Source organism: Urocampus carinirostris, chromosome 7 (genome assembly GCF_059441175.1).
Source record: "Urocampus carinirostris isolate Australia breed hairy pipefish chromosome 7, RoL_Ucar_1.0, whole genome shotgun sequence".
Classification (NCBI taxonomy): Eukaryota; Metazoa; Chordata; class Actinopteri; order Syngnathiformes; family Syngnathidae; genus Urocampus; species Urocampus carinirostris.
Window position 1 is genome coordinate 41,242,456 of NC_142355.1, and position 24,168 is coordinate 41,266,623.

At 41.6% G+C, this 24,168-nt stretch overlaps 1 protein-coding gene across 1 annotated transcript in view; it reads right to left on the bottom strand.

Annotated features, from left to right (window-relative positions):
* Positions 1–24,168, bottom strand: part of LOC148363336 (zinc finger protein 536-like) — an 83,217-nt gene that overhangs the window by 51,274 nt on the left and 7,775 nt on the right. The window lies entirely within an intron of this gene.

A 24,168-nucleotide genomic window follows, 5' to 3' on the forward strand; every position in this document is an offset into this window, starting at 1 on the left:
TCACTGTCCGCACTGAATTAACACAAGCTTACATCATCCTGGGCTGCAACTTTAGTCACTCATGGAAATGATGTACACAAAAGCACACAGTTAAAGAGCAGCAACATAAACTAAGCACTCTGCTATTGATCACCAATCAATGCAACCATACGAACCTCATCTAATCACATCCGACAGGAACAAAAGTGATTACGCTTCATATTACTTAACCTTAGAATTGTTTCAGGTTGTAGACTCACAAGTTGTGTGTGTTTGTCTGTGAGTGGGTGTTTACGGCCAAGGATTACAGTAATTGGAACTATTATTGCATTGGCCTCTATTAATGGCATTATAAGACTGCAGCCTTGGACATGCAATGTCCAATTGGAAGTCTGCACCTAAATCAATAATATTGATCAAATTCAAGTTCTTGCTGGCCTTTTGTCATGAAACCACAGCAGGACTGCATTTATGATAGCTTTAACAGGCAATTCACGGATGCTCTCTCATGACATGGCCACATCCAATAGAAAAATAATAAAGTGCAGAAGCACGCATTCATTTTTAGAAAATATTTGATCACATGCAAATATAGGATATAAGGATGTCTGTGCAATTCGTACACTGAAACAAAAGTATTCTGTTGTCAGACAATTGTCCTTATTAATCTTATTTACTTACTTTTTTCATTTATATTTACTATATTACTTAGCAATTACATTGGCTTTAGCCTTCAACATTCTAAAATCAGGGAAAGAGTCTCCGAGACAGAAACAGGTACCATGAGATGTTCTTCCACCAGCCTGTCAGGACACTGAACTCTCTCCCTGCCCTTCTTGTTTTGAGCCAAGTACAATGAGCCACTATGAGCAAATTATGTCGATTACAAATACAAATACTTACAAATACAAAAAATTACAAAAAGAATAGAACATTGAAATCAAATTCTTGCAACTATGAGAAAAAAATCTATAATGGCAAATTGTTAACTCTTATTGGTATGCTTGTTATACCTTGTTTTTTCATACTTATAGAAGCTGCTGGTGTCAGTATCAGCTGTTTATGTTTTGACTGGGAATTTAAGGCTGTCATGTCTGACTAATGGAAAATGGCAAATAATTGCATGCAATTTTACAATAAATACTTATACATAGATTTTTGTGTTTATTCAAATATTTTTATTGACATTTTCTCTTTATTGGTGGTCTAGAATATTGAGGGAGACAGTAAACATAGGGGGTCTCCATTAAAAAGAATTTGTACTTCTTGGGATGTTAAAAGCTTGGAAAATCTTTTTGTATACAAATCCAGCTTTGAACTTTCCACAAAAATATCTCAGACCTGCCTGGTGTGTTCCTCATTCTTCATGATGCTCTCTGCGCTTTAAACAGAACTCTGAGACTATCACAGTGCAGGTGCATTTATACAGAGACGCGCTTTAAACAGAACTCTGAGACTATCACAGTGCAGGTGCATTTATACAGAGACTTGATTAGACACAGGTGGATTCCATTTATCATCGTTAGTCATTTAGATCAACATTGAATCATTCAGAGATCCTCACTGAACTTCTGGACAGAGTTTGCTGCACTGAAAGTAAACGGGCTGAATAATTTTGCACAACCACTTTTGTGTTTTTCATGATTGTGTCCCACTTATTGTTGAAGCTTCACAAGAAATTACAGTTTTATATCTTTATGTTTGAAGTCTGAAATGTGGCAAAAGGTCACAAAGTTCAAGGGGGCCAAATAGTTTCGGAAGACACTGTATGACATTTCCCACCTAAACAACAAATTCAGCCACACATTCACACCATCCAAAAAATTAAAGTAACTGATTAGATAAGTAAATAAAATAAGAAGAGGGGGTAAAGGTTTAGTAACAACATATAAGTTCAATAGGTAATAACAGAAATTATCAATTTAATTATGAGAATATGAATAAAAAAGAGAGAGAGAAAAAAATTAAAGAATTTAATTATATTTTGTGATGGTTAGGATTGGCACGTGTGTGGCAAAACTACGAAAAAGGCAATGAGTGGGAGGACTTTACTGATAGTTTGAAAAATTAAAAACCAAAAGTGTCACGAGGCGTGGTGGCGTGGAAGGTGACCGGACCAGAACAGAGGCAGGAGGCATGAAGGGAGAACTCAAATGCGTTGACGATCCATAAGTTTTATTTAATAAAATAAAAGTCGCCCAATACTCCGGGGCAAAACAGAACAATAGAGAGTTCCTCCGGCACGAACTCAACAGGACATGGCATAACAGACTAAAACATGACAAGGCATAACAGACTAAAACAGGACAAGCATAACAGACCGGGATTGTGTATAATGAGTATTAAACCAGCACCCGCCAAACCCAAAATCCAGCCTTAAATAGCAGAACAGCAATCAGCTGATCTGCTTCAGCTTGAGTTCGGGGGCGTGGCATACTGGTCGTCATGGCGACCGTGACAGAGCCCCCCTCTTAAGGGACAGCTCCCGAGGTCCCAAAAAAGAAAAAATTACTACCTCGCGCCCCGGAATGTTGACGATCGCGATTGGGGCAACCCTGCTCCCTCCTCCGAACACGCAGGAACGGGGAGAGGCAGGCGCCATCTGCGTCGGGCGGATCGGAATCGGCGCTCGGCAGGGGGGGTCTGGTGGCCAACTGGACAGGGGATGACAGACAGGCAGAACCGACGAGAACAGGACAGGCCGATGCAGAAGAGTCGCACTCAGGACAGGCCGATGCAGAAGAGTCGCACTCAGGACAGGCCGATGCAGAAGAGTCGCACTCAGGACAGGCCGATGCAGAAGAGTCGCACTCAGGACAGGCCGATGCAGAAGAGTCGCACTCAGGTCAGGCCGATGCAGAAGAGTCGCACTCAGGTCAGGCCGATGCAGAAGAGTCGCACTCAGGGGGGTCAGATTCAGAAGAGTCGCACTCAGGGGGGTCAGATTCAGAAGAGTCGCACTCAGGGGGGTCAGATTCAGAAGAGTCAGGCTCAGGGGTTCAGGTTCAGAAGTGGCGATTCAGACAGGACAGGCGGAATCAGAACAGGCAAGACATGAGAGGGTCAAAATCAAAACAGACAAGACATGAGAGAGTCAAAATCAGAACAGACAAGACATGAGAGAGTCAAAATCAGAACAGACAAGACATGAGAGAGTCAAAATCAGAACAGACAAGACATGAGAGAGTCAAAATCAGAACCGGCAAAACAGGAGGAGCGGAGTCGGGCTGGCCTGGCAGGCAGCGGAGTCGGAGTCGGCCCGACGGGCAGCGGAGTCGGAGTCGGCCCGACGGGCAGCAGAGTCGGAGTCGGGCTGGCACGCAGGGGAGACGGAATAGCAGGCAATCGGCACGGGAGTCGGGCAGGCAGGCATGAGACTCGAACAGGCAGGCGTCAATTCTTCCCGGGACCCCATTCGAGGCACAGCAAGGGCCACGACGGGCGGGGCCGTGGTTCGAACGGGCAGGGAAGGCCAACTCTGTAGGCGCCTGCCGAACTGCGCTCTCCAGCTCTCCCAAGTCGCGCTGGGATCGTTCGCTGAGTTCTATTTGTTGGCTGGTTCATTCTGTCACGAGACGTGGTGGCGTGGAAGGTGACCGGACCAGAACGGAGGCAGGAGGCATGAAGGGAGAACTCAAATGCGTTGACGATCCATAAGTTTTATTTAATAAAATAAAAGTCGCCCAATACTCCGGGGCAAAACAGAACAATAGAGAGTTCCTCCGGCACGAACTCAACAGGACATGGCATAACAGACTAAAACATGACAAGGCATAACAGACTAAAACAGGACAAGCATAACAGACCGGGATTGTGTATAATGAGTATTAAACCAGCACCCGCCAAACCCAAAATCCAGCCTTAAATAGCAGAACAGCAATCAGCTGATCTGCTTCAGCTTGAGTTCGGGGGCGTGGCATACTGGTCGTCATGGCGACCGTGACAAAAAGTTATTAAGATTCGGACAAGACCAAACATAGATGATACATAGATTTTTGTTCAACATTATCTGTATATGTTTTGAGTATTTTTCAGAAGTGTCAGTGGTATTGGTGCTTGGTATTGGTAAGTTCTCAAGCGTGTTGGGCATGTTACTTTAAAAAGGTAATTCTTTATAGTTACCCACTACTTCTTCCAAAAAGTAACTGAGATAGTAACTAAATTACTCTACAGTCAAAGTAACTAGTTACCGAGGAACATACTTTAAAAAGAAGTTGCTGTATGCCATCGAATTATTAAATTTCTAAGCAGTATTTGAGTCATTTGAATAGTGAAGAACAAACCGGTAGTCCTGTTATGGAACCTTGGAATATTTATAATAACTCACCAGCAACAGATTTATCCTACACCTGAAGTGCAACAAAAATAAGCAGTAAACAATATCATAATATAACAATCAGCAGTAGACAATCTAAAGCGAGTTTAATCAATTAAATCTAACTCTGACAATCATTAGACAACTGGTCAAGCAGACATAGCCTACTATACTGTAAGTATTTTGTCTACAACAAAAATCAATTGTAAAACAATATATATTTCACTCTATAGAATAAATGATAATCTCTCGTCAGACAACTGCTAAAGTAGATATATGCTACTGTACTGTAAGTATTTTCACACAAGAAAAGTAAACAGTTCAACAATACAAAGTGTGTTCAAACCTGCAGTGTAAAATAAATAAATCAAACTCTTACAACCTGAGACAACAACATTAGGTGACTATCTTATCCCTCCCTATACCTTGCTCACCCCCTTCCCTCTCTTCTTCTGCCTTTATCTTACCCTTTCGCTCTCTCTTTCTGTCTATGATAGCTGACAAGACTTCTCTCAGTGAGGAGAGCGCAGCAGTTTTGGAATAATTAGTGTTTAAAGACGCAGGAACCAGTGAGAAAGAATCGTACACTAGTTTCCCCAAATAAGATATTACTTATTATGAATTTAATAGCACTCTTACTTGTGATATTACGGGAGGACGTTCTCTTTTGTGTGCCAGCATCACGCATGCATTGCATTGTTTTGTGTTATTGTCGATGGCTGCCGTGTTAGGTTAAATGAGAGCCGTGTTCACGTCTGCGTGTGGCTGTTGAATAAATATGCCAAAAGGCTGAAAATGTATGTCCTGCTTATCTTCCTTATGCACAAGAAGACAGCACTCTCTGACATAACCTTAACTTGACACAACATGCTGATTTGTATTAGACATAGAAATGCACCACTTTTGACAGGCATTAACGGTAACGTCGTTGTAACGGTGAAAGAATTATTAGTTAGATTACACCGTTACGGAAAAAATGATACCGTTACGTAACAGCGTTATTCCCAACACTGGTCCTCGAGAGTTAAGTGCTCATAGATGATCAAACTAGAAGGGTTGGAAAATTGGATTGGTCTCTCAGGAACAGTCCTCTCGTGGTTCAGATCCTACCTCTCAGATAGGACGCACTGTGTTAAATATGGTGAAATGACATCTGAGCCCTTTAATGTTACCTGCGGTGTTCCGCAGGGTTCAGTGCTTGGCCCCCTTCTTTTCAGCATTTACATGCTTCCATTAGGTGATATTATTCGCAAGTACAATATCAGCTTCCACTGCTACGCAGACGACACTCAACTATATCTTCCGTTGGAGGAATCTCCCACACTAAACTGTGGAAATTTGAAGGCCTGCCTCATTGAGATAAAAGAGTGGATGTCACTCAATTTCTTGCGTCTTAACTCTGAAAAGACCGAAATGTTAGTCATTGGTCCATCTAAATGCCGTGACTTATTCTCAAAAACTGCTGTGAACATTGACAAATGTCACATCACACAGAGTGACTCAGTTAAAAATTTAGGTGTCATATTTGACCCTGATCTATCCTTTGAAATGCATGTAAAGAAAATTACTAGAACCGCTTTCTTCCATCTTCGTAACATTGCTAAAATCCGTTCAATACTGTCTCAGTCTGATGCGGAAATTATAATTCATGCATTTGTTACCTCCTGTCTCGATTACTGTAATGCGCTACTCTCTGGTCTCTCGAAGTCTAGAATCAAGTCTCTTCAGCTGGTACAAAATGCCGCAGCGAGGCTTTTAACTAGGACAAAAAAGTACGATCACATAACACCGATTTTGGCTAACCTGCATTGGCTCCCAGTTAGCCATAGATGTGATTTCAAGGTTCTCTTAGTATTATACAAAATCATACATGGACTTGCTCCCTCTTATCTTTCAGATCTGATTTGCCCCTATGTCCCGGTCCGAAGCCTACGATCTGAGAGTGCCGGTCTTCTGGTGATCCCAAGAGCAAAGAAGTGTTCTGCTGGTTCGAGAGCATTCTCCATCCGGGCACCGGTGCTGTGGAATGCTCTTCCCCCTGAGATCCGATCTGCAACCTCAGTGGAAATGTTTAAATCTAAACTTAAAACTCACTTCTACTCCATAGCATATGAATAACCTACTCTTCTCGTCGGCTGAAAAATAGTCTGTGTAATATAGTGTAATAATCTGTGAAGCCCTTTGAGACTCTTCGTGATTTAGGGCTATACAAAAAAAAATGACTTGACTTGACTTGACATGATGAACATTTCCTCTGAAAAAAATAACATTTTATTCTACATAAGCATCCATCCATCCATCCATTGTCTTCCGCTTATCCGGGGGTCAGGTTGCGGTGGCAGCAACCTTAACGGGGAAGCCCAGACGTCCCTATCCCCAGCCACTTCCTCCAGCTCATCTGACGGGATCCCGAGGCCAGCCTAGAGACATAGTCTCCTCTACATAAGCATAGCGACCTATGTGTTGCTATGTGTTTGTGTAACTGCAATAATTCGTGTTGACGAACAATGATCAGGTGTTTTCCTCTGTCAGAGTGTATTAGGTTCTTTGTTGTGAGAAGATTCACGGAGTGCTTGAAAACTATTAAACGTCATCTCACAGCAGCACCTCTCAGGAAGGCAAGCCGGCCGGCGCATCCACCAACAAGGAGCAGGTGCGATTACAGGCAGGCAATAACCAAGCAGAAATGTATCGCAAATTTAAACAAGCTATGGGAGCTACGCGTTCCGGATTACTTTGGCTGTAAGCGTGTCCAAAATTGCCGCATTTATTTTTACTGCTGTCAGCCAAAAGAATTTGTAAGCTATTTAATCAAGCAGCAAGTGGAGATGTAATCTTTTAACTTTGTTGCTGCTGTATAACGTCAGCGAGGACGGATGGACAATATTGTAAATCCATAGTGAGGTGACACCGCTGAAGCACATGAAGACAATTTATAGATTAGGAGTGCATATTTCTTTTTTAACAGCAGATGCAAGGCATTAATAATTTGCTTGGTTGGTGGAGCAGAACACAACATGCGCCACAAACAGCGTCTGTAAAATGTAAATGATGCATGGAAATTAAAGCTTTGTGACTAAAAGCAATTATTTTCAAAACAAATGGAAAGCGGTGGAAAATCCTTAAGTCAATCAAGGCCTTTTGAGACTTACTGACATCCAATGTGGAGGTGCAATGTTTTTTTTTCTATGAAAGGGATTTGCAGTGTAAAATTCATTAAAAATGACACTGACATGTATAGTGTTGTCATACCAGACTGCGGATCGGTACCAGGCCGTGGGCCGTTTGGTACCAGGCCACACAGAAAGAGAAAACAATTGCTTTGTTTTTGCTCACACCGTATTTATTGTCATGGTTTGGTGCTGGGAGTCTCTCTCCTCTCCAAAAGATGACAGCATTACCCCATTTTCCAGTCCCATTCACTTTTCCTCTCCCCAGGAGGTTTCAATTAGACACCTCTACTATAAATGCCCCGGGCTCCCACCTTACATTGCTGGGACGTTTTGATTCTTGAAGACTTTCTATCACCAAAATGAGAAGTTTTTCCTCCCCTCCTTCAATTTCCTCCTCATTCCAAGTTCACTCACTCCAACACCTTCCACTCAACCATCCTCTTTAATTCCCTCTTTGTCCCATGATCATCCGCTCAGGCCATCTTGCTTAAAAGTACTCTCAAATCTCTCCAACAAGATTTTTCTTCACCACGAGAGCTACTCTCTGGTTCCCCTCACAAGCCTCCCTTTCAAGATCTCCTCCACAGCAGTTCCAGTCTCACACCTGTTTCTCGCCAGTAAAGTTTTTTTTCTGATAAAAAACATCCCTTTAGTGGGGTTTGATCACTTCTCATGTATTCCGTCTCTTTGTGTCCTGCATTTGGGTCTGTCCAACACTTTGTGACATTTATGTGTGTATACCTGCACTTTTTTCACCCCCCCCAAAAAACAACTCAGAGTTTGGTTGCACATTATACACGAGGTTTTACAGTAGTATTTTACTTTATTTGAACAATGATCATTCGATAAATACCACTGACCACATTTTCTCAACATAGGATGATCCGTGAATCGAACCTCGATCGTAGCAGTAAAAGCGCCAAATCCTTATGGCTTAACCATTAAGAATGTATATGACATAGGAAAATACATTATATTTTATCATCACCAGGGTTGGGTAGGGTTACTTTAACTGGATTACTTTCAATTACTTTTGATTACTCCAGAACCAAATATGCTAATAAAAGACAAAAGAAACTAAACATGAATAAAATTACTAAATTTTGTGCAGGCTTGGAATACATGGAACGGCAAAAATGATGTTGGCAAGCTGTTTGGATTTATTTTCATTTTGTTTCTGTCGCATTTTATGTTAGTTTTGCCGGAGATCAAAGAGATCAAAGCCAGGAGAGAAAGCTTACCACGCGTTGTGAGTCATAATTTTATTCATATTTAGTTTATTTTGTCTTTTATTAGCATATTTGGTATTAGAGTAATCCAAAAGTAATTGAAAGTAATCCAGTTAAAGTAACCCTACCCAACCCTGATCATCACTCTATTTTCAATCACGGTGCCATGTTCTACAATGTTGTAATGGAGCATTTTAGGAAAGAGTTTAGCCAAAATAATGTTGAACAGCTGGCACCATGAGTAAAAGTCGTGTGATGATGATATCAAATCTAATGCCTTTTCCCATTTATTCTAGATTCCTATTGGTTTGTGATTACACGATGGATTTAGGGTTATTATTTTCATTGTTATTATCAATATTATTTCTGATGTTATTCCTGGGCCGGGCCGAGAGTATAAGTCCGACATTAAACCGGTCTGAGATACAAAAAAGGTTGTGAACCACTGCTCTATTGGACACTTTACTGGGGGTGGGTGGATTGAAATATAAGTATTATCAATATTCAGCAAGTACTTGGATCAGATCCATAAAAATGTCCTTGGATCGATATTTCACCCCTCAATCAATTTCCTGAAAGCACCGGCTCTATATGGAGATAGCGCCGTCCTTTTCGCTCTTACCCAGCGCCCTCAGCCACAGTTTATTCCTGTTTATGTGACTGACAGGCACACTTTAAGCACCTCTCCTCACCTGGCCTGCTTATATTTTGCCTGTCAGGCAGAAAAGAGGAGCACATCTATGCGCACAACCTGACTTTTTTTTTTCAACAACAGGGCAGTGCCAGGAGTCATTTTTGTGGATAAGTAGTCCGCGATTTTTGTAAATTTCAATAACTCATGAAAAAGGTTCACCCAACAGAAAGCAATGAACTACAACCAAAAATGTAAGCATGCTACTGTTCCTGAACAAAAACTTGTAAATGAGTTGTAAGTATGGCAACAAAGCCAAAAGGGCTTGTTTGTTACATTGCAAATTTTTTGTCGGGGTTGACTCGCTTGAATTTTGCTCTGTAAAAGTTGCTGTAGCAAAAATATTTAATGTTGTGTACTGTTAAATGATTTTAGATTGTATTTTAAACGCCATTTGCACTGTCTGACTTTATTTTCAAAATGTTGTGCAATTGAAAGTATAATTGACATATTGACATTGTTTTATTTGTAATTTCGTTACACACTGCCTTATTTGAGTCTCTTGGCTTTTGTTCCGAAACAATCCTATACTGATAAAGTTTTAATTGTAGTTTTTTAACAAATATGAAACATTCTTAGTGCCTAAAGTATTTGTGCTGTGACATCTTAGATATAAACGAACACAACTAACTCAATTATTCAGAGAACATGACATTTCTATGCTAAAGGTCCTGATCGGTATCAATCGATACTACCAAGTATTAACTTGGATCCCATCAGTACTAAAATTCCCAGTATGGCTCTTCTTTGTACTATTTACATAGTCACGTCTACTTGAGTACTAGAAATGTTTTGCTTTCTGGTCTCCCGATGTCTAGCATCAAAAGTTTGCAGCTGGTTCAGAATGCAGCAGCTAGACTTTTGACTAAGACCAAAAAGTTTGAGCATATTACTCCTGTATTGGCCAACATGCACTGGCTCCCAGTCCACATAAGATGTGACTTTAAGGTCATCTTATTAACATATAAATGTTTGCATGGACTTGCTCCCTCTTATCTCTCTGATTTGATTTCCCCCTATGTTCCTGCACGGAGTCTGTGCTTGAAAAATACCGGTCTACTTGTGACTCCGAGAGCCAAGAAGTCTGCAGGCTTGAGAGGGTTCTCCATCCGGGCCCCGGTGCTATGGAATGCCCTGCCTCCGGAGATAAGATCTGCAACCTCAACGGAAGTTTTTAAATCAAGGCTTAAGACACACTTCTATTCCAAAGCTTATGATTGATGCCCACCCCATATTCTGTATTGTCTTTTTCCAACTGCCTGCCTGGTGGTGATACGAAGCAGAAGGACGATTTGAGATGAGTCAGCGGACCAGCGTCTGACTTGAAGCTTGTGAACGCCTGCATGGACCAGCTGGCAGAGATGGGAAGCTGCGTCCTGGCCGTTATAGACTTTCTGGACTAGTTTACAGGCTGGGGGCGTCGCTGCTGTCGTCGTCGTCGTTGAGTCACTCAAGGCGCCTAAGGTAATCCATAGTAGCGCCAGACTCGCTCGTGGGAGGCTCTGTAGTTCTCCGAAGGAGAGGGGGCTGCGACTGTCCTGTGCCGCCAGGCCTGACGGGGTGCGACCCAAGCAAACCAAGCAGACGAAGCCTCTAAAGTCCTTAGTACATTCGGACAGGCCGGTGCATGATTTATGGAAGCCCCGTGGGCAGGTAGTACAGGTGATTGGGGTGTGGTCGCAGCGAATGGTTTGAAAGCACCACTGGCATTTGGACTGGGGGCCAGGGTTGCTCTCGAAGTCGCCCGCCCTAAGAAGAACAGAGAGAGGAGAGTAGAAGAGAGAGAAAGAGAGGGACAGATAGAAAGAGAGAAAGACAGACAGAGTAAAATGCAAAAAGGGGGAAAAGAGAGTGAGAGAGGTAGGGAGAGAGTAGGAAAGAGAGGGATAGAGAAAATGAGAGACAAGAGTGTAAAGGGGGAAGAGAGAAAAGGAGAGACAAAGAAGGAGAGAGGACCAAGAAAGAAAGAAAGAGAGAGTCTGAGTGGACTGAGTTGGATTCGTAAGGCTCCCCCGGGAGAGAGCCCTTTGCAGGACACCACGGGAAGGTTCCCAGTCTTTGTCCTGCGTCGCTGCTGTCATGCACTTTCCGGACAAATTTTTAACATCTTACCTAGTGTTTATGTTTGTGTACTGTAATGCTAAATGTAATTCACCCTGGTCATCCTGAAAAAGGGATACCACTTGTGAGGTCCCTTCTCAAGGTTTACTTTTTCCTCACGCTGAGGTTTTGAGTTGTTCCTTGCCTGCATGTTGGTTTAAGATCAGGTAATTGTGTCATTGTAATCCTGTGCAGTCCTTTGAGATATTTTTTTGATTAAGGGCTATATAAATAAATTTGACTTGACTTGACTTGACTTAAATGCAGTGACAGTGATATAAAAAGGAAAATGGCCATCGCATGCTACCCTAAATGCATGCCCCCTTGTGTATGAGTTCAGGCAACTAACCATCCTGTGGAGGGTCCTGCCAACATTTTAGCTGCAACAGTTACACAGCTGCCCACCATGACCCGGACAAAAGATAGCACCCATACACTTACACAGATTAATGAAAGCCTATAGGAGCTTCACTGTAGCCCCCCCACAATTGCCTGACGGAGATAGAATAGTCTAACCAGCGCCATTCATTACTGCAGGAGCAAAGAAAGAGCACACACAGCACTGACAAACTCCTTCCTTGTGAGTAATAGCTAAACAACTCATAAAAGGAATGTGCACGTTTGTTGTGGATTTGGAGAATTGATGATTTTACTGTTAAAACTGTATGAAATATGTCTTAAAATCAATGTCAGTAGCTCTTCAGTAACATGCGATGATTTAAGAGTGAGCTTATCAGAGCTGTTCGGGGCGGAACACATTAGGTTAGAGGAGAGTGCGCTGGGGATGAGTGCTGAAGAGTAACATTATGCTCGTCCCCGCGTTTTGTTTTTGTTTTGTTTTTGTCAGTGTAGCATGACAGAAACTCTGGATCAACATCACTAACTTCAATTTTGATGATTCTGATGATATTGCCGGACTGGCAGGAAAAGAACAGGAACTCAGAGATTTGGTCAATCGCCTGGACCATGCATCAACCAAGAATTGGGTGGAAATCAACAAAAAAGAAACTTAAGCAAACAATCCCCAAGGTATCGCCACAAACATCATCTCATCAACCACCAAAACCTTGAACCTGTCACCAAATTTAAAAAAACAGTATCTTTGAGTTGTCATGTCAGAAGACGCGTCAGAACCAGAAATCAAGGGCAGGATAGCTCAAAATACAGCCGTACTTGCCAGACCTAAACCCATCTGGGGGGACCAGAACATAGCAGTGAAATCAACGATCATGCGAATGTTGGTTACCTTCATCTTCCTCTACGCCTGCGAGACATAGACTTTCACAGCAAGCTGCAAGGGAAAATCCAGGCCACGGAGATGCGATGCTACAGGAAACTTCTAGGCATCATCTACATAGCCCATGTGGCAACACCATCAGAAAGCACATTGGACTCTACTAAGAACTTTTGTCAACTCTGCAGACAAAAATTGCAATAATAAGGTCACGGCACAAGATCATTAGGACTGGCCAAAATTATTCTCCTGTCATTATTACTGATTTGGGGCACCTGTGGCTGCCCCGTTGGCGCCAACAGCCCTGGTCGCTGATTGGCTCCTTGCCACTTTTAAACCCCCCCCCCCCCCCGCTCCCCGTTACCGGCGTCCGATCGTTGCGAACCTTCAGCTCTCGCTAAGGCAAGCCTTCTGAACCTGACTTCCTGTTTTTGACTCCGTACGTTTCCCGGCTTCAACCTGTTTCCGTTTGATCACGTCTCTGCTCCTGCGCCCCGGTAACCCGACCTGCTTTTCCCTCTTTGACACCGCTATCGCTCGCCAGAGAAGTGCCACTTCCGCGTCACGAGCGACCTGCTCCCGACACTCAACGATCACTAGATCGTGGGTGCCAGCTTACGTCTCTTTGCAAATAAAACTAAGAAACTAACGCAATTGGGTTCCCGTCTCCTGTTCCTGGTTCCTGACATCTCCAGGGCAAAGTCCAAGGGGGCAGAAGGAAAAGAGACCCCCCAAAAAATGGGCGGTTAGGGGATTCGCAAACCGTGGCATACAAATGTAGAAAGTGAGATAATGCATTCTTTAAGAAGAGTCCAAACGCCAAGCAAAACCCCAAGAAATAAAAAAGAAGACTTAATCTGAGCGTGTTTGAGAAGTTTACATACTTGTACATCGTGAACGAGCTGACTCACGCCGCAATCATAACTCTGAGCCAGGAGATTGTGGCAAAGAGTAACAAAGTTTCGAATTTTGTACAGCTCTTTTAATTGTAATTTTTGATGCCAAGAGTTGCATTTTCTCTGGGCTCATGACACCAGAGGGCAACTGTTGACAAAGTTTTGAAAGAGGAGGAACCGTTCAGTTCACTCAACCTTGCTACACTGTGTCATAGAAAAATGTTGCATTCATTAGCTTCCTGGGATGCCGCCCATAAACTCTTACAAACACTGTCTCCTTAACACTCACTCACCAAATAGCATCTTTGTGCATGCACAGACACACAAACTCCATTTTCTCTTCTCACACTCGAGCATGTGTATCTAGAATGTATTTTAAATCACTCATGTGTAAACAGTTGCTGCTGTTTGCACAGGCCACCTGTTCTTCCTGGACACAAACAAAGCTTTTGGCGTAAGATGAGCTATGTTAACAGTGGATGCCTTGCGCAAGACAAGCCAATCCGCACGCTGCGGGCCTTCATCAGATGGTCGTTCCCCCGCGGGCCTGCCGCCAACTCCAACAGAACTCACACAAATCTCAAAGAATGGATCATTTTGGGCGGCTGACAACACGCTGACACGATTTGTGGTACTTCCTGTCCCACCATGTAAAAAAAAGGGGGAGACCCAAACTCTCCTTTGACCCGATGTGCGCCTTTCACTGCGTTTGCATGATGTCAACGACAGTGGCGGGCAGTGCATTTTACACCTAGGCCTTCAGCTTCAGTCTGAATTATTGATTTGTCGCTCGCAAATGAATTGACTCTATGGAAGTTAAATTTATGTGATGGTTAGGTGCCTGCAATTTCTCTTTACCCCAAAAGATGGCAGCGCTACCCCATTTTCCAATGCCCCCTATTCTTCCTCCCCCAGGTGTCTTTCCAGGTGTTTTTAGGGCTCCCTCTCTACTTTGCTTAACGGTTGTGATTCCTGAAGCCTTTTCACTCACCAAAACAACAAGATTTCGCCTCCCACAATCTTTTTCTTTAATTCTCTCCACGTTCCAGTTTCGTAACTCCAAGACCCGCCACAACATCTCTTCCTCCGGTTCCCTCCTCATCCCTCAATCAAGTAGTCCAAAATCTTCATATTCAATTTTTCTTCACCCTAAGACCTTCTTTCTAGTTTCATTCGCAAGCTTGCCTCTTCAAATCTCCTCCTCTGCTATCCCGGTCTCACACCCACTTCTCACCAGTAAATTTTTAGTTGTTGCTGTTTAAATAAACATCCCCCTAGTGGGGTTAAACCACATCCCTTGTGTCTCACGTTTGGGTCTGTAAGACACCTTGTGACAATTTCCCATTTTATTTGTGAGGATTCTGGTGGAGAGGTGATTTTGGCAGAGCCTGGACACGGCCACCATGCGCAGTCCACTCAGAGCGACTTCAACGCAGACTGCGTGAGTGGGGGAGGATGTAGAACACGAAAGGACCTGCACCGTGCAGACGCAGAACACATAAAGCCTGTATTTTGTAACAATATTTAAGTTAGATAAGACTGGACAAACAGAGACAAAGAAGAAGAGTGACAGGTGATGAATGAAAAAGAAAAAAACGAGAGAGAAGCTTGGCCTGAACCGAACATAATGATTGACATTTTAGGCTCGACAGGCCAAAAATTCAGATCTAGTCTGGTTGGGCTTGGGCTTGAGATCCTTAGCCCTTGGTTGAAAGCGGCAGAGAAAATCCTTTCCTGCTTACAAAATGCTCGCTCTCTTCGGAGTTGTCTGACCTTTCACTATTGAATTAACACAACAGTATATTTCCCTGTGAAGCTTGGTCTCTTCTAGTTTACTGGCTGTTGGCGTGATCTACCGCCCACCAGACAATCATAGTTTGTGAAACGGGTGATGTTTCTTAAGGCCCGCTAGCTGGCGCTCGGATGCCAACTCGGAATGTGATTGGCTAAACCAACAGCTTTCTGAAAGGCTGATTTACAGTACACAACCTTCAGGATTTTTTGTGAAGCCCTTTGATTTAATTGGCCTTTAAAGATGTATGCTCTTAGTGATGGATTGTATCAAATACATTTCCCAGAAAAGTGTGACTTATACCCCAAGTGTGACTTATCAATGCATTTTCCTTTTTATTTGGGTATTTTTGGGCTGGTACGACTTATACTTATACGGAAATACTTGAAGTCTGGAAAACACTTTTGTTTGTATTTTTTTCAATGATGCGCCCCACACTGGTCAATGAGGCTCCTTTCTGCAAAGGGGCCACGAGATTGCGAAAATGGAGGGCGGAACAGGAGACGCTTTTGACTTTGGCTTGCCAAAGCACTCGGAGGCACTAAACAAAAGACATTAAACGAGTCATCACAAAACCACAGCAGGAGTCGGGTTATGCCACTTAGAGTATCTCATTAAGCTATGGCATCTACAGGAAAGAAATGACAAACAAAGAGTATAATCCAAGGCACATTAACTGGGCTGATAATTCAATGAACCCTCATTTGGCAGCCATCTTGCTTTCGTGATGGTCTTTTCTTTTTTCTTTTTCCTTAATTTTTGTTGCTGCGGCATTGCACAAGCATGCATATTCGTCCTCCTCTCTTTTTCAAAAAACAACAAAACATCCACCATTAGACAACGGGGTACCGACGTAATTAGAAAATGACTTCCTTTGCAATCCTAGCTAAGTAGTTTACACGCTGTAATTACAGGGACAAAATCATCTTTTCATCATTCCGCTGATTGAGCTCATCAACCCGGTGGGATCTCAGGACTGTGCTCAGGCAACATCTGGGCAAAGAGAATTAGCCCCTGAGTCGAGTTGGCCTTGTATGATAGCAAGCCGTGCGCCACGGTCATCCATCTGAACTTTTTTTTAGGCTTTTGAGAATGGGTGCATAAAAGTTTCTTTTTTTCAGAATTCATTGGATGAATTGGATTACAGGCATGAAAATGGGTCAGGGCTTGAAAAGTTGGGAAGGGTGTGGAGGAAATACCATATTTATTTGTGTATAATGTGCACCGCTATCTTATAACAAATTGGTATAAAATTCTGTTTCTCCGCTCAAAACTAAGCATTGTAAGTGACAAACGTCGTAGAATACGTATAAAGATAGACACACGGATAGATACAGTACTTCTGCCAGCGCATATTACACTGATTTTAACACACCATCTCAAACTCCTTATCTGATTCATTCTGGGACAATATCACAATAGCCTGTTGACTGCCTCAAAACGTTTTCCTCTTCGGATCTTTACAATTCACGTAGTCCACCCTTACTGACTCAAAAACTGTAAATTTCCTCTAAAGTTGGAGATTTTCATGCCTGGGATTAAGAATTTACTCCATCCTGCAGAAATTGAGTCACTTTTGAAACACAGGAAACACAATTCAGAAAGACTCCTATTACCTATCAGTAGAGATTAGTGGCGGGCTGTGTAGTTTACATTGATTTTTGTGAATGATTTGACCATCATCCTGTCAGCCATGAAAAAAAAAAATCTTGAAAATCTCTTCTCTCTCTTAAACCCAGAAATCCTTTGCTTTTCATGGGGTTGTGTTTTTAAAAAGGCCATGTGATAGTCAAAACCCACTAAGTAGAAACTTTTTGTTTATTTATTCATTAAAATACCATGGACAGGCCGTGAATTTCACACCTAGACCTTCAGTGATGGCCTTGACTGATGTGTCGTCTCTTGGAAGTGAACGACAGGCGCAAGCTCCCCACCAACCAAGAGCTAGTTCCTCTCAAAAAGTTTTTTTTTTCTTGTGCATGGTAATTATTTATGTTTCAGGTATTCTATATCGTTGACTTTAAATTTGTTTGAGTATAAAAAAAGGTTCAAATTGTTTTGCATATTATCTTTATTTTATACATCAGCAAATATTTTGATTCATGCCTCCTGTGCAATGCATGAGTCAACAAATGGAAAGTTTATTCTTGTATTTAATAGTTTGTATTTAATAGATGTTGCATTGAAAAATCAATATTTTTGATCAACATTTTGTCCTGTGTTTTTTAGAGAATCTGAGACACTTTACACAAAAGTTGCTTCCTATGAAAAAGTTCCAAAAAGATTCACTATTTTAACTAGAGTATTTTAGTACAAAAATGAATTTTAGACATTGGTGCAAAGACACCTTGATAATGGGTTTGCGACCCTTTTTTGGGTCCCGCCCAGAGGTGGGTAGAGTAGCCAGAATTCGTACTTAAGTAAGAGTATTGTTACTTCAGAATAATATCACTCAAGTAGAAGTGAAAGGAATTCATCCAAATAATTATTTGAGTAAAAGTAAAAATGTGCATAGTAAAAACCCGACTCAAGTATTAAGTAACCGTAGTCAAGTCAAGTCCAGTCATTTTTATTTGTATAGCCCTTAATCACAAAGAGTCTCAAAGGGCTGCACAGGTTATTGCACAGACTATTATTACAGATCACACCATCCCCTGATCTGAAACCAACATGAGGGCAGGGAAAAACTCAAAAACCTCAACATAAGGAAAATGAAGAAACCTTGAGAAGGGACCGAACATGTGGTAATCCCCCTTTCAGGATGACCAGGCTGCAATGGATGTTGCAATAACAAACAATACACAGATAATGTCAACAAAAAATATAGATTATTCATATGCTATAGAGTAGAAGTGTGTTTTAAGCTTAGATTTCAACATTTCCACTGAGGTTGCCAATCTGATCTCATTGGGAAGAGCATTTCAAAGCACCGGTGCCCGGATGGAGAACGCTCTCGTCTTAATTATTGATTTTTTTTTTTTTTCAACAACCATTCCATCAGATCATCAAATCATCAAAGTCCATCCAATCAACAATAAATTACAAATCTGTGGAATTCTAAGTCTGTGTTCTCAGACTGTTTGTTTGGGTTTAAAATACACATATGTGAGGCTACAGCTATACAGACGTTCCCCTACTTACGAACATTCGCGTCACGAACAACTGAACATACGAACATTTTTTCCGGGATGTCGAAAAATATCCGAACATTGCTGTAAGTTAGATTTTGTATTGTGTGCATCCGATACAGGACAGTGCTGTAGTGCTTCTTTCCGCCGGGTGGCGCTGTGAAAGGTCACCCAGCATCCACCCCGAAGAAGAAATCCGGTTTTTACTTCCTGGTTCGTGTGTAATATAAACACACTGTACTGTAGCTCAAGCACGCTAAGAACCTTGACGTTTTTATTGTTTAATATCACGTGCATCCATTCTATATGGTTGTTGTAAAGTGTAAAGAGGCGAGCCGTTTCTTTTGAAATGAAAGTGGAATAAGAACGCTTGATGCGGTTGAGCAAATGGTTGGATCGCTTTTTTTTGTCCACTTTTTACCACGGAGGAGGAAGTTGCCTAACTCTTCCAAAAGTAAGTTAACTTTATTTATCTTTATAGTCAAGTCGTGTTTATTTGTGATGCCTTTAATCACAAGGAGTCTCAAATGGCATCACAGACCACAAAATGTCAATGCCTAATGTGTAGCTTTGTATTTAAGTACTATGCATTATCATTTAGCCTGCTTTGTAACATTATGGAGTATATTATTTTATTAAACTTTTTTTTCAGTTTCAAAATAATACAGGTTACTTATACAAGCCTTGAACATACTTCTATTAAACTTAAACATACATTCCATACAAAATATAACACTGGACCAATTTACGAACAAATTCAATTCACGAATGATCGTCCAGAATCTCTCGTTCGTCTGTATGCACTGTGCTGTTTGGGTCACTCGTCAAATCCAAATAATAAAAACGAGGTCTCTGACCAAATAAATGTGCCTTAGCAGAGACAGACTGTTGCGTATTTGTACAGAAGGGATTTAAGTAACTGCTTTAATGTAGCCTAATGTAGCGTAGTAAGAGTACCGTTTCACCGCAGAACAAACGTGCTATGACCGTGCTCCACCCGCGATTACCCGCTAAAATTTCGCGTCCTACCCGCGTGTAACCAAGTCTTGGCCGCGGCCGCAGCACGTCCTAGCTCGTCCTAGCACGTTCGTACCGCGTCTATTACCTCGTGGGTACCACGTGTGCTGCCCGTGGTTACCCGTGGTCTAAAGTATTGAGCAGCGCAAAACTTTTTCGCGTGGCCAACCGCGTGTGAATTTCTTACCGTGTGTAAAGCACGGCTGTATCTCGTCTGTATCGCGATTTCAAAGCGTCCAACAGAGTCTGCTTCACGGCCAGAAATTTCTGCCCGTGATTCAGCCTCAATACGCCCGTGACAGGCTGTGTGACCGGGCCTTAAAGCCATGCCAGCTCTAATTAGAATTAGAGTTTTCTGTCAACAGGCTGTCTTACATCTGGGTGAGAACCGTCTCTCACAAAATTACTTTTAGTTTATAATAAAAGTCTTTGCAGTTGCATCAAAGATGAGATTTGTGCCAGGAATGTAGTGTGAAAAGGCTTAATAACAAAGTCTGCCTGGGACAGAGGACAAAAATGCCATTTTTTAATTCGAATAATATGACATTGGATTTTGCCGCACTTGGAGCAAAACGACACATATAGATGCAAAATATACTTTTGATAGGTTTACAATGCTAAGTAACCTGGACAAAAAGAACATGATGCAGCTTTTATGTTGAAATACGACGTTGCGTCCAACCATCCATTCATGATCTGCATCGCTTATCCTCAGCAGGGTCGCGAGGATGCTGGAGCCCATCCCAGCTATCTTCGGGCAGTGGGCATGGAACACCCTGAAGTGATTGCCAGCCAGTCGCAGGGCATGACTCCAAACAAACAATTATTTTACCTTTTCTTCTTTCAGAGTGAGATGAGGATATATCAACCTGCTACATCTACTATTCACCTTTTTGGGTTTCCTGACGACTTGAGCCAGCAGGGAGGATATAATACAAGGGAATGGCCAGTCAACTGACGATTTGAACTGAAGAGCACAAATACATGTTTTAACACACACACACAAAATAAAGGGGCAATGATGCTGTGATGAATGGTTTTGGATCAGTCACACTGAGTTCAAAGTCACGATTTACGATAATTCCAAGCAGTGTAGAAAATACTAAATTAGAGTAATTACTGTATAGACCAGAGCATTCAGTATTTTTTTTAATAAATAAACATGGTGAATTATTTTGCGCTTCCTAGTGGTGAATAAAAATAATTCATTTTTTAAAAATGAATAATTTGAAATATAGAAACAAATAAAGGAAATATAATAGAAACATGCATTTTTTTAAATACTTGTATGTCGAGAAATGTTTTATTATTTCTCACTAAGGTGAGAATCACCAGGAAAAGTATGTGTGTGTCAGTGTGTGGAGTAAAGCTTTGGAACGGATTGCAAGACGAGATCAAACGGTGTCCAACTATTCACTGGTTCAGGTTTAGATACAAAGGAACATTCCTGGCAGAATACAGAGATGAGGAGGGTGGGGTATGAGTGGTGCGGGAGATTGGGAATAGTGCGTCGAGTTAACTTTGTGTTATTGTTGCTATTCTTATATCAAAACTGTTATTATTAATATTATTACAATTGTCGTGATATCATTGGTATATTTGGTGGGGAAGATGAAGGGGTAGGTAATATAAGCATTTTGCTTCTTACTACCCCTTTTCGGGCACGGTTTTACTTACAGTTTACGGTCATGCTGCGTAACGTTATTTTGTTGTAAAATTATTGTTTTTGTTCCGTTTTTATTTTGATGTTCAAATAAAGTTTTCATTCGTTCATTCATTCATTCATTCATTATTTGACATAACATGAGCCTTATCTAGGGGGAGCTGACGTAATTGTTGAATAATTTTAAAATAATACCATCTTAACTCTTCTACAGTTAAATGACGTTTTGTTGTATCTATATCATGGCACTACAACACTTTTTTCACAAAATGACTCAAGGCATTTCACTCAAAAAAATATCTTTCATGAAATAGACGACCTGGAGCTGCAACTCATGGGAAACCGCGACAGTCAGGACAGTTGTATTTTAATCATTGCGGAACCTAACTCAATCAGAGGATGCCCAATGCTTATTGTACAGCTCTCGAAATTGCTTTCTTCCACTAAAAGAAGAATCCCTTTCATTGTACTTTTGTATAATGACAATAAAGACCATTCATTCAAGTGCAAATACAGTATGTGTTATATCTTTTTATTTGTAGATCTAAAGTTACTTTGTTACAGTCATATACTTTCAGTCGGTAAGGATGTCATCTCGAGATAAGTTTGACCTTTGGGGCCTTTTATTATGGTTTTCGTTTTCGTGTTGGGATTCTGGTTACCATTAACCGTGATAACCGAGGGGATTCCGTATTTTCTTTTGGATAAGAACGAGCCTGTCTCAACTAAGAACAACTAACAAAAACAAAAATCCAAACATCTTCTTTGTTTTTTCTCAACCGTGTGAAACCCAAAACTAACATCTGCGTCTTAAAAATTGTGATTTCGGACACAGAACAAGGTCACTTGGCGACTATCTCAATGTCAAGCCTCCCCAAACTCGGTATAGTTGATAGGCGCAACCCGACCTTGGGTGTGTAGTCGTTTTCCAGAGAATCTTACTTTATTCTAATTGTGTGTTTGCAGCCTTGACTTTGTCACAAACAAATACGGAGGCTAAAAGAGAACTGCCTCGTTGTCCTGTGTGCAGCAGCCCTGTCCTGCGTGTTGGATACAGAGGCAAATGTTTGATGCTTGTTTCAAACTGGAAGTTGCAAACTTTTTCCAAAACATAAATCTAATGCAATCGTTAGAACGGGTGACAAACTCTTCGGAAAGTGGGCCAGATTTGGTAAGCTGAAAATGTGTGCAGTGCTTGGCGATTAGCCTTGCGACCTCGTAGCTCGTCTTTGTAGCATTTTCGCTTAAAACAGCTTTCGTATGCTTCACAGTGGTCGTTACCAGTTAGCTGTTCTAGTCAGTATTTTCTTTTCTGGCAGTGCCTCTTGATATTATATTCTTTGAAAACAGACACAGTCTCTTGGCAAATTAGGCGGACACAGTTGTTTTGAATTTCGGAAAAAAAAATGCTGCAATTTCCACTTTTCCTGGAAGCGGCGGCCCTCACAATCAACTTTCCTTCTTATTTACAGTCGCCATGTTGGAAATGGGGTGGGCTAATATTCTCATGGAAAGCCAAGGGCAAGGTGGCCAAAGCACTATTGATAGGATATTATTGGATAAATCGAAATGTGGCAAGGAAGGTCTGTCATAAGTGGAATTCTGAACTTTGTCCAACCATGCTATAAGAAATTCTGAAGCCACTTCTTTAATTTCTCTCAAACCTGTAAACTGCAACATTCACATAAGCGTCTTAAAAATGTGATTTTGGACTTTGGAGAACAAGGTCACCGCTTGGTGACTATCTGATTGTCACACTTTCGACAGCTTATTACCCTCGGACTTCCCAAACTCTGTATCAAGGATTGGGAACCTTTCTGACCCAAAGAGCCAGAAAGGCAAAAATATTTGCAAATAACTTACTAAGAGAGCCACACAGTGTATTTTAAGACAAAATTATTAAAACTGCCAAACCTGCTCTTTCGACAGAAGCTAATTCTTCAACATATTTCAATGTGTGACAATTGATGATGCGACTTAAAATTTGTTTCATGCCCTCTGTTACTCAATAGTGTTGAGGCCCATTTGACCCTCTTTTTTGTCCTAAATAATAGTTTCAAAACAAGGCGCTAGCACAGCTTTGTAAAAATGTGCAAAATACTGCAAACCGTAATTATATCGTCATATTTTTTTCGGAACAGACTAGATTGAGCGAGAGAGAGAATGGAGGACCTAGGGCTATGTGCAGAGATCCGCCCATCTCTACCGCTCACCAAATCAAATTGTTCTGAGTGATTTGCTGACGTTTTTATTTATTTACAGGTTTAGCAGTGTCTTTTTATCATGAAGAATCTCAACAGTGAACATACATTGTTGAATGAGATTCCATTTAAAGGTTTTTTTTAGCGACCTACTGCCAAAACGAGGTATGTTGGTGTGACACCCTGTAGTTAAGAGTGTGCCCTAAATATACTTGGACTGAACCTACTGGATTTTCAGTGTTGCCTTGCTTCGCGATAAAAACACTTGACTTTGGAACTCCACAGAGAAATGTGCAATAGTTGAAGGATTTCTCCAAGCCATATGTATGTAGTCATGAAAAAAGGCATTATGGCTCGCAAGTTATAGGTTCCCAACCTATGCTCGGTATTGTCGATAGGGCAACCAGATCTAGGGGCACACCGACTCCCCTTATTCTCAGTTTATTCTAATTTGATGTTTGCAGCATTGACTTTGTCACAAATAAACACGGCTACTGAAGGTGAAGTGCCTCGTCGTCCTGTGTGCAGCGGCCCCGTCCCGTGTGTTGGCAACAGAGGCAAATGTTTAATGTGGCAGCTGTTAGCCTCGTGGATTTTCACTAATCACTCTCTCCTGATTACTCTGATGAGTGTATGATGCTCTTAAAAAATCAACCCGCAGTGGAAATAAAAAAGAAAAAAAAAAGAAAAATAATTATCATCATCTCCCTGAGTAGTGCAGCTGCACCCGCCTGCAATAATTACAACTGG